Source organism: Mercurialis annua, linkage group LG2, assembly GCF_937616625.2.
Source record: "Mercurialis annua linkage group LG2, ddMerAnnu1.2, whole genome shotgun sequence".
Taxonomy (NCBI): Eukaryota; Viridiplantae; Streptophyta; class Magnoliopsida; order Malpighiales; family Euphorbiaceae; genus Mercurialis; species Mercurialis annua.
In genome coordinates this window covers 39888804-39900635 of record NC_065571.1, presented here as the reverse complement: position 1 = coordinate 39900635, position 11832 = coordinate 39888804, and positions in this window count along the sequence as shown.

Below are 11832 nucleotides of genomic sequence, written 5' to 3'. Positions count from 1 at the left end.
ACGTCGTATGTCCTTCTTGTCTCGTTGTTATACATGGTAGAGAGTTAGGTGCTGATTTGATTTTGCTTGACGTACTTTCTTTTTACGTGATTTTGGGGATGGATTGGCTGTCGCGCCATTATGCTTCTATTGACTGTCGAGGGAAGTCAGTTGAGTTTAGAATTCCAGGTGATTTACCTTTTTCCTTTCAGGGAGAAAAGGCGGAGACACCTAAGAATCTGATTTCCGCCATCAAGGCGAAGCGGATGTTAGGCAAGGGTTTCCAGGGTTTTCTAGCTGTGGTTCGAGATGTGGAAGCGGAAGTTGGCAATATGCATAGTGTACCGATTGTGAGTGAGTTCACAGATGTATTTCCAGAGGAATTGCCTGGATTACCACCTGATCGTGATATTGAGTTTTGTATTGACGTGGTTTCTGGAACAGCTCCGATTTCGATACCGCCGTAACGGATGGCTCCTGCAGAGCTGAAGGAGTTGAAGGACCAGTTACAAGAGTTGTTGGATATTGGGTTCATCAGACCGAGTACTTCTCCATGCGGTTCTCTAGTTTTGTTTAGAAGGACGGTTCCTTTCGGCTGTGTATTGACTACAGACAGTTGAACAAGGCTACTGTCAAGAACAGATATCCTCTTCCTCGCATCGATGATTTGTTTGACCAGTTGTAAGGTGCGAAGTGTTTTTCCAAGATTGACTTGAGGTCTGGGTACCATCAACTTCGGATCCGTGATGTAGATGTACCTAAGACTGCTTTTCGGACGCGCTATGGACATTTTGAGTTTCTGGTTATGTCCTTTGATCTAACTAACGCACCAGCAGCGTTCATGGACATGATGAACAGAGTGTTCAAGCCGTTTTCAATTCGTTATCGTTTTCATTGATGATATTTTGATCTATTCTCGGAGTGAGGAGGAGCATGCTTACGATTTGAGGACTATATTACATACGTTGCGTGAGCATCAGTTGTATGCCAAGTTCTCTAAATGTGAGTTTTGGTTGGATCATGTTACCTTTCTAGGACACGCGGTGTCGAAAGATGGGATCAAGGTTGATCCGAAGAAGATTGAGGCGGTTATGAATTGGCAGAGGCCGAGGTCAGTTACCGAGATCAAAAGTTTTCTTGGTTTAGCTGGCTATTATCGTCGGTTCGTGCAGGATTTTTCTCGAATATCTTCACCGATGACTAAACTGACACAGAAGGGTGTTAAGTTTGAGTGGACTGACCAGTGTGAGGTAAGCTTTGAGAAGCTCAAGGAGATTCTGACTACAGCTCCTGTTTTAGCGTTGCCTTCTGGTATTGATGGTTTCACGGTGTACTGTGATGCGTCTTGTATTGGTTTGGGTTGCGTTCTGATGCAACATGGACAGGTGATTGTCTATGCTTCCAGACAGTTGAAGAAGCATGAGGTAAATTACCCTACTCATAATTTAGAGTTGGTAGCGGTGGTTTCTGCGCTGAAGATTTGGAGGCATTACTTGTATGGTGCTACTTGTGAGATTTTCACTGATCACAAGACTCTGAAGTACATCTTTGATCAACGAGAGTTGAATCTGAGACAGAGGAGGTGGTTAGAGCTACTGAAGGACTATGAATGTACTATTCAGTACCATATGGGTAAGGCTAATGTGGTAGCCGATGCGTTGAGTTGCTAGTCCTCGGGCAATTTGGCTCATATTACTGAGTTTGGGCATAGACCCATGGTTAGAGAGTGGCACGGTTTGATAACTTCAGGCTATGGCTTTCAGGTTACTCAGGCCGGTAGTTTGTTGGCACAGTTGCAAGTGCAGCCTATTTTGATTGATCGGATCAAAGATTTACAAGCTGAGGATCCACAGTTGAAACGGATTATGGATGAGGTTCAGCAGGATGGAAATTCTGAGTTTACATTTGTGGATGGAGTTCTTAGACATGGTTCGAGATTGTGTGTTCCAGATTCAGATGGTTTGAGGGACCAAATTATGGAGGAAGCGCACAAGTCTGCTTATAGTGTTCATCCGGGTTCTACTAAGATGTACCACGATCTTAAGGGTGCGTACTGGTGGAGTGGGATGAAGAAGGATGTCGCTGAGTATGTTTCTAAGTGTCTGACTTGCCAGCAGGTGAAGCTGGAACATCAGAGACCTTTTGACTATTTGCAGCCACTACCTATCCCAGAGTGGAAGTGGGAGCGGATTGTCATGGATTTTATGGTTGGATTACCACGTACTCGGTAGGGGTACGATTCCATCTGGGTGATAGTTGACCGTATGACCAAGTCAGCTCATTTCCTTCCGATCAAGATTTAGTATCCTGCTTCGAAGTTGGCTCAGTTGTACATCAACAGGATTGTCAGTTTGCATGGTGTACCGGTTTCTATTGTTTCATATAGAGGTTCTGTGTTCACTTCGAGGTTCAGGAAAGCATTACAGGAATCCTTGGGTTCTCGTTTGGATTTCAGTACAGCTTTTCATCCTCAGACTGACGGTCAGTCTGAAAGGACTATTCAGACGTTGGAGGATATGCTCAGGATGTGTATTCTTGTTTTTCAGGGTAGCTGGGATGCTCATTTGCCGTTGATTGAGTTTTCCTACAACAACAGTTACCATACGAGTATTGAGATGGCGCCGTATGAGGCTTTGTATGGGCGTAAGTGTCGATCTCCTATCAGTTGGGAGGAAGTTAGAGAGCGTAAGCTCTCGGGAGTAGAGATTATTCAGGTTACCTCAGAGAAGGTACTGTTGATTAAGCGTAGGTTGGAAACTGCGTTTAGTCGACAGAGTTATGCTGATCCTAAGAGGAAGGAAATTAAGTTTCAGGTTGGTGACTTTGTGTTTCTTCGGGTTTCGCCTATGAAAGGCGTGGTTCGTTTTGGTGTCAAGGGAAAGTAGGCACCGAGGTACGTAGGTCCTTACGAGATTTCAGAGAGGATTGGAGCTGTGGCTTATCGTCTGGTTCTGCCGCGAGATATGTCTTTAGTGCATCCTGTGTTTCACATTTCCATGTTGAGGAAGTGCATTTCTGATCCTTCGCACGTGATTGTGCCTCAGAGAGTTAAGATTGACCAAGAGTTATCGTATGAGGAACAGCCAGTTGAGGTTGTTGATACGCAAGTGCGTAAGTTGCGGAACAAGGAGATTCCGATGGTCAAAGTTCTCTGGCGCAATCATTCTGTTGAGGAGTGCACTTGGGAGACCGAGTCGGATATGCGGAATCGCTATCCTTTTCTCTTTCCTTGAGGTACGTGGGTTGTTACTTGTTTATTTTAAATTGATTGTTATGTGATTTTATGAGTATTATTTGTGTTACGTGTTATACTGGTTTAATTGTTTATCGTGTTAAATTCGAGGACGAATTTGAAACAAGTTGGGGAGAATGTAATAACCTGTAAAATTTTATTATTTCTCGAGGAATTTCCGGTAGTTTTCGGGTCATTTTCGGAATCGTGGTTCGATTTTGTGGTTAGGGATATGTTGGGTTTGGTTTAAACCATATATAGCTTTGGTTGGCCCATGGGGGTTTGGCCCATGGGCCAAAAGTTTAAATTTTTGGCAGCCCAACACAGGTCTCGAACGAGACCTGTGCTGATGAAGCCCGGTCTCGTTCGAGACAGCAAGGTCTCGAACGAGACCTCAGCATTTTTATTCCGGTCTCGAACAAGACCCAAGCCTTTTGTCGAGACCAGCGTTTTGATACCAAGGGGAGGGGGCAGTTTTGGCATATTTCTTTCAACCTTTGAATCCACATATATAGCAAATTCTAACCCTAATTCATTCCCTACACTTCCCTCAACCCTAACCGTCTTTGTTCATTTGATTTCCCTGAGATATAACGCTGAAATCATCTCTCAAAATTGTTGTCTCGGTAAGCTTTCTTGTTCCTCAAAATTTCAGTTTTAGCATATGAACGACATTCCGTAATTTGGATCGTTCTTGTTCGTTTTTAGATCGAAATCAAAACTGTTTAGTCCCAGAGATTCTAGACTCACGTCTCTACGTTTCCCAATCTCGTTTTTGCAAAACGGTACGCAACCGATCTCGTTTCAATCGCCGTACGTTTTACCATTTTAAGTTTGTGTTATCTGTTTCTTGTTGGATTAGTTACTGCAGATCATTTTCTTTTCTTTTGGCTATGATTCTTTCATATTAGTGTTTATAAATCTATTGGGATGTTAATTATTGATTGTTTAAGCTCTTGGCTTGAGATTTATTCCGTCGTTCCCGGTTCATGATTTCGGTTTCGTTATGAAGTTTTGTTATGATGTTCATAATTGGTTTCAAGGTTTCTGAGAATGTCATTGTTGTCGCGGTTAGGTTATGTTTGATGCCTAATTTCATGTTTCTAGGTTAATTTGGATGTTTTATATCTTGATTAGTTTTCATGAATCTGTAATTTGATGTTCATGGTAGGCGGGTTGTTTGGGTTTTGAAATGAGGGAGATGGCTAATTAGCTATTATGGTTATCAAAATATTATGGTTTAAGTAGATGAATCCCTCCAGTTAGTTACAAATTGATTTTGTTTTAAATAACTTTCGAATCTCGCTCTAATTTATAATTACGTGAATTGTGAACGATAAATATTTTACAAACTTATAATTACTCGGGTAATTATATTTAATTTTTAATATCTATTTGGCATGAAAATTGGCTAAATTACAATTTAGTCCTTAAATGTTTTTTTAAACTTAAATGATTAAGTTTTTGGTTGGTAACTCGGGTTACTTGAAATTGAAGTTATTGAGTTTTGTTTTTTAAAATGGTTTATTATTTTACCAAATTATTTTATAAATATAAACTCGGGTTTGAGTCGGGTTAGACTTGGGTCACCCGACAAGTGAGGTTAGCTTGGTAGTTGTTGGTAACTCGGCTAACCCACTATTTGGAAATTTTTAATTATTTAAGTTTATTAAATAATATTTATAAATTGGATTTTGTTTTTAAAACAAGAACTCAATAGACTTGTATTAATTAAACGTTATTACCTATTGGGTATTTTGTGTTGCTCTGGATTGTTTTATTCTGACGTGTTATGTGTACTTACTATTTACCGCTTTTTAAAGTAAATTGTTATTTTAATAATTAAATATATATTGTATGTATATTTCGAACTGTTTTATCATTATGACTTCTAGTTGGAACATGCAACCTAATGGGCATCATTAGGACTGCGTGCGCACCAGTAATGATCTGGATAAGGTATATTGTGAAATGTGGTAACTTGGTGTAAGCATACCTCTCGGGACCAAGTAGAGTAACTCGGTGTAGCTCAGCTCTTGGGACTCTTGATATGGTATAAGTGTGGTCAGTGGTAACTCGGTGTAGCTCAGCTCTCGGGACCAGGGTTATTGGATTATGTATATAATTAGCATTATGGATTAGGGTTCCAACTATTATTCGTAATGTTGTTATAAATGTTTAAAACGGTTTTAAAGGTTTTCCACTTAATAAATGTAAATAGTGGTATAAACTCATCTCAGTATATCTGACCCCGTTGTTTTTCCAATTTTTACAGGCTTATGATTTGAGCAAGTTAGTTGATCTCCGTTTATTTTTTTTCTTCGGAGGTTCCTTTAATTTTAGTAAAATTATCAGACTGTTTTATTCTTAGACCACAGTAATAAACTAGAAGTCTTTATATTTTGATGTTGTTGGATTGGTCCGACTGGATTATTATTGCTTTGGCATGTTACATGATTATTCAGGATTACTTATGTTATGCCTAATTAAGACCAGTATTGGAAAAGCATGTTATATAAATGTTGAATATTATAACTGCTAGAATTAGGCTGAAGTCTCAGTAACCCCCGAGCATTAATTTTCTTGCACGTTTGTTATAATTGTATGTTAACCGAAAGGCTAGCTACGAGTTTTGGTACTACATTATCCATACCCGAGCGCCGGTCGCGATTCATGAAAATGGGTTACGACTGCGGGAGCTATAACTCGGGATTTCAACAACCGTTTAGGGACTGCTTGTGCATACCCTAAACCAGCCCGGGGAGGCGACTTCCAGGCTAGTTTCCGACACCTTTGGGTGCTATTTTCAGTCCGAGGTCTCAACAAAAGTTGTAGGCGACGTTCAGAACTACAATAATGTCAAGTTTGTTTGCTTTGCAGGCTATTTTATATAGGCGTTTTGGTAGGCCGAAGTGGCTGGAAAACAGTTTTAGAAAAGTTGGTGTTAACTACGAAATTTTACTTACTCGATAAATTGCCGGTTAATTAGATAATATTTTGAGAGAAAGTTAATTATAAAAACAGGAAAAGTGATGTAATAAATTAATTATTATATTATCTTGATAATTATTTTTTTTAGCTAATCTGGATAGCTAATTAAATAACATTCGGAAAATGTTATTTAAGGAACGAAATTGGTTAGTTAAAGATTATCGATTTTATATCGATACGATTTTGACGCGATATTATTTAATTTACTTGTTGTGAGTTTACTGTCTAGAATATTCCTAGACTAGGATCAATTCTAATTGCGTTTTGTATTGTTTTCAAACTAGATCCGACGAGGCAACCGCCTGCGTGATCCGGAGCTCAAGGAGTTTAATGGAGTTGCTTCGCTTGATTTTATTTTGGATAGCAATTTGTGAGTTTATACATTTACTTTTTAAGTGTCTAAAATGCAAATGTTTGTGAAATGTTTTATTAAATTGCATATGCATGATTATTTGAGACCAATATAGAACCGATGAAACGTGTCTTCCTATTGGGCGGTAATAGGACTGTGTGATCACCAGTTTTGATTTGAGATCTTTATGGTTGTTGTGGTGATTTGGAAAGGTGGATAATATTTAGTAGATACGAGGTTAACTCGGTGAAATTATATCGGGAACTGTATCTAGTGAGTTAATTGGTCGAATTATCTCGGGACTCACACCTTGGAGTTTTAAGCGATGGTTAACTCGGTTGAACTATCCCGGGACAGTAACGCTTGGATTAGTATGATTTGAACCAATATGAAATGCTTACGATGAATTCTCGAAATACGAATTATATGTTTAGGTTTAGGGTTTCAATCGAGGTCAGTATTTGGATGCATATAAATGTGATTTATCTTTTCAGTTAATACTCGATAGTATTTACATAAATTCACTTAACATTGTATGACCCCCAAATAGTGTTTTCTTTCACAATTTGATATGCCAAAGTGGTCGAGCTTTAATTCTTGTTTCGGAAGTCTGCAATATTTTGAAGTGTGTAAAGAAGTATGCTTTACTTCGTAGAGCTGCAGTAGTCAGTAGATGCTAGACCATGTATCAAACGCTGTAATTTGGCCAACTTTGGTATGTACAAGATGCATGTATATAGTTTTATAAAAGCGCGCTTTTAGCCCGTTTGATTGTTTTGTCAATTATCTATGCTTAGAATTGGCTATGTGCTTTATGGCTATGTGTTTCACAAGGAAATGCTAGATGTGTTATCACACTGTAAGACCTTGGTATTTAACGTTTATGCATAGATTTTTAAAGGACGTTTTTAACGCTTGCGACTTAATGTTTTTACGAAGTTTTTCAGAAAACATTTTACGTGTGTTTACGCGATCAATTTGTGAAAATTTTGTACTCGTTTTTAGACTTGCTACGGGTTCTGGAGCAACCACTCCTGTTCCCTAGCGACGGTTCTCGGCCCTTGATTTTGGGTCGTGACAAAGTTGGTATCAGAGTAGTTGGTCCAGGATACCACTGCTTTGTGTGTGAATCTCCCTAGGAACTATTGCAGCATATAGGATTCGAGTCATGTCTTTGATCAGTTTTTATTTGACTTTAAAGTTTTCATTCTCCTCATTACGATACGAGTCTGTTTGTACAGTTGATAAGATTGTTTGACAAGATATATATATATACGTAGATATTCCGTTTATGCATGGATGATCGCCTTATGATTAGATGTTTCGCTTAGGCGTTGATATGTCGCTTTTGCGTTCAGATTTGATTAGATGGATATTTGCTTGGCATGTTAGTATGACATAATCATGTTACGATTATTGTGTGTTATTACATTCGAGCCGTATAAGTGGTATTTTTATACGACTCGATGACGAGGCTAGTGTATCAATCATTATACAATATGAAAATGATATCAAAACCATACGATAGAGGGACCAAGGGGTGATTGATGGAAAGGAGTGGTGTCACGACCCATTTTCATGCATCGCGACCGACGCTAGGGTATGGGTAATGTAGTACCAGAACCCGTAGCTAGCCTATGGAATAACAATACCAATGCTCAGGGGCAACCGAGACATCAGCCTAATTCTAGTAGTTTATAATACTCAACAATTAAAGATAATAAATGCTCGGTCAACTCTGAGTCTCCAAATGACATATATGTAAACCAGAGTAAATAATATAACATGTGAATAATTACTCGATCAATGATAGGAGTAAAATACTCCTATGTTTCTAGGTGTTTTCCGTATTGCTTCTACTTGTTTTGCCACGCTTTTCGGTTATTTCGTATACCTTATTGCGTGTGTGTGTTGTAGGTGAAATGGAGCAAAACAGAGTCTTTTGGGCCTAAATGAAGTTAGAATCAACAAATCCGAGGAAAGGCTAAGTAGTGGATCAAAAAGATGGCAAGAACGCATGTGAAAATCCGACCCCGCTGCACTAATCGGTGAATTTGAACCAACTAGAAGCTTCAAATGAATTTGTGTTCTTCATTAAAGTTAAAGTAGACATCCTAAGCTTTCCAACGGTTCAAGAATCAGCTCATTTGGAGGTGTCTATAAAGAGTTATAAAGATTTGAAGTCAGCGGCTCTGCGCGAGCCCTTCTAGCTCGATTGAGCCAAAAGCTTCGGCAATCGAGCTCGATGGTGCCAATACCTTCGGCAATCGAGCTCGATGGTGCCAAAATCTTCGGCAATCGAGCTCGATGGTGCCAAAATCTTCGGCAATCGAGCTCGATGCCTTAATGAATGGAGCTCGATCGAGCTCCATTCTGATGACTCCTGAATTTTGATCTTTTTGGAGAAAAGACAAGAGGTGGACCCATTCCGGATTTGGCCCACACATCTAGGTACTAGGAATTTTATTTCCTCTTTTGTGAGCCATATATAAGGCCTTTTATCTCTATTTTAGGTTATGAATCATTCTCTAGACATTATTCTATTTTGTGTTTTGAATATTCCTCTAGTTTTAGTAATCTCTAGGGCTTTGAGCCATCTTATTCATAGTTCATTACTCCATTGTTGACATTGAATTGAAGCTTTTTAATTGAAGATTTGAGTTCTATTTTATTATTATTGAAGTGTTATCTTTATATTGAATGCTATTTACTTGGGTTTCTACAAAGGTAACTAATTCTCTACACTTAATGCCTTATTGTTCTTATTGTTTGATTGTTATTGATTTAGCCATGGTTGGCTAAATCCCCTTGTTTGGGGGTTGAAATGAAGCTTATAAATGTATGATTTGGGTTAGGGTTTGGGCTTGTTGTTGTTGTTCTAATTGATATTCCTAATGCTTGTTTTAGATTAGCTACATAAAGCATGATTCTAGGTTGGTTAACACTTTGAGAGAAGGTTAATTAATTGGATAGATTAATTAGGATCCTAATTGATGACACCATGAGAGTGGGTTAGAGATTAGGAAACCTTAGAGTGGATTGTTAATCGCTAATTGGCTTGTTAATCGTGTTTAGTGCCACGAGACTGGATTAGGCTTGGTTGTTTGGCTTGTTTGTGGTTTTGTAGCTCTTTGAGGCTCGAGAGAGCGGGAGTTATGCTTTAGGAACGCTTGGTTCACGTTTTGAAGCCCTAGACCCGAAACCATTGATTGAATGACCTAAGTGTAGTTTCGACCTCCAAACCCCTTTATTAATTGAGTTATCCGTAATTGTTGAATTGCTTTAGTCTTTTAGAATTGTTAATTAGTTGTTAATTTCAAGTTTAGTATTAGTTAAATTGTTAGTGTTAAATTGATACTTGAATCTAAATCCAATTGTTTGTTGCGCTAAACAAATTGAATAGCAACTAAAGTTCATTCTCGTCAATCGCTCTAGATTCACTCCTCGTGGGATCGATATCCGAATTCCGGATTTACTACGAGTTGGGTTTATTCTCAACAATCAACACAATGTGAATAATCAAAAATTATCCGCCTGAGAGTCACAAATACTCTTTACCGGATTGACTTCTAGAACTAGCTCGAATCTTAATGATTATTAAATCCTCAATATCAAGGTGCAAGAACAAGCCCTAAGCTCAATTATAGTTTTTACAATACCAAACTCTATCGTCTCAAATAGGAAAACTAAACACACAAGCTAATAAAATTCTGCGTTCTACAACACTTATTCCCTTCCACTAATAACAAGCTCGACATCAATATAGTCGATAATATTACTCAAAATACAACTAGATAATATTTCGGTCAAAAACAAACACTATAAGGATCATTCGGTCCAAACGATTAACACCTAACTTGATAATACCATTTAAATTTGTGAATCAGAAAATTCAAACTCATACCGTTATTCAAAAGAAAACGTGAACTCATCTCACGATAACAAAATCTCTAAATTAGTAATAAACAATCTCAATCATAATGATTTCTCTAATCCTTTAAAAGCATAAAGCCACAACTAAACCGAACATCAACTCCATCTCACTTATATTACATAACTTAAAATTTTGTCGCCCAGTTCAACTACTGATCAGAACGATATCGAAACATTACAATAATGCCATCCATCAACAAAATCGACCAGCCAATCATGGCTATCGAAACCTATTAATCGTGATCCTCTAATTGGCTAGCTCATATATCCAAACCAATTTAGATTCTCAAAATTATCCCATCAACTGACTGTAAACTCGCATACAATAAGAATTTACTACGACCAATTCACCCCGACAGGATTATTAGTTATATGCTCAAAACCAAACCTATGGGGTTTAAAAAATTTCTAGTACAGAAACATTTTATATTCAAAATTATCCACTTCTTTTTTTTAAAAGACTTAACATTTTACACTTCCTTTTAATATTCAAAATTGAAGTACCTTACCGCTGGAAAACCATCAGTTTTATAAACCCCTGAAAATTTTCAAATATTCGCATTTTGAATCCGCAGATTTCCCTTACTTTTATATAAGTTGCAAGTTTGTGAAATAGTTCAACTGACAAAAATTATGTTATCTGTAAATCAAACTCGTTAAATATTTATCCTTTCCTTGTAAATAATCAACCGTGGAAAAATCCTCCAAATTCAAAATACACATTGATGTTGCAAAACATCCAAAATTAAGTCGCTTTTAAATCTTACTCTAAAAAAACACGATTTGAAGAAATCGTTCAACCGAAAAATTTATATTCTTTTTAAAACCAATTTGATAAAATTTATTTCCTTCCACCAGGACGTAAAATTTTACAATAAATCTCTTTGTTTACAAAAATATACCTTTATATTAATATACCAAAATATTTGAAAAAAAATGAATCTATATAAGCAACTTATTTTAAAATCCCAATGTATACACATAAGTGGAGCATAACCAAATCCCTTAATCCAACAATCCTCAAATCAAAATCGTATATTTCCACGAAAGTTTTCTAATCTACATATAACTATATATCGCACTAAGCACAACTAAAATCTCGAACGTAACCTCAAAATAATCCTCCAATTCCATACTTGCAATCTACCAAATTATACGATACCACCATAACAAATTAAAACGATATCTCCACTAAAACTCATAAGTATAAAGTAATATCCAATAAAACTCTAGATAAACTGAAACTTAACTCAGAGAAAGCAACAGATCCATATATTTCTATAAAACTTACCGCAAGTTCCCGCATCACACCGATCAACTTGAAGAAACACCGGCATATTAAATA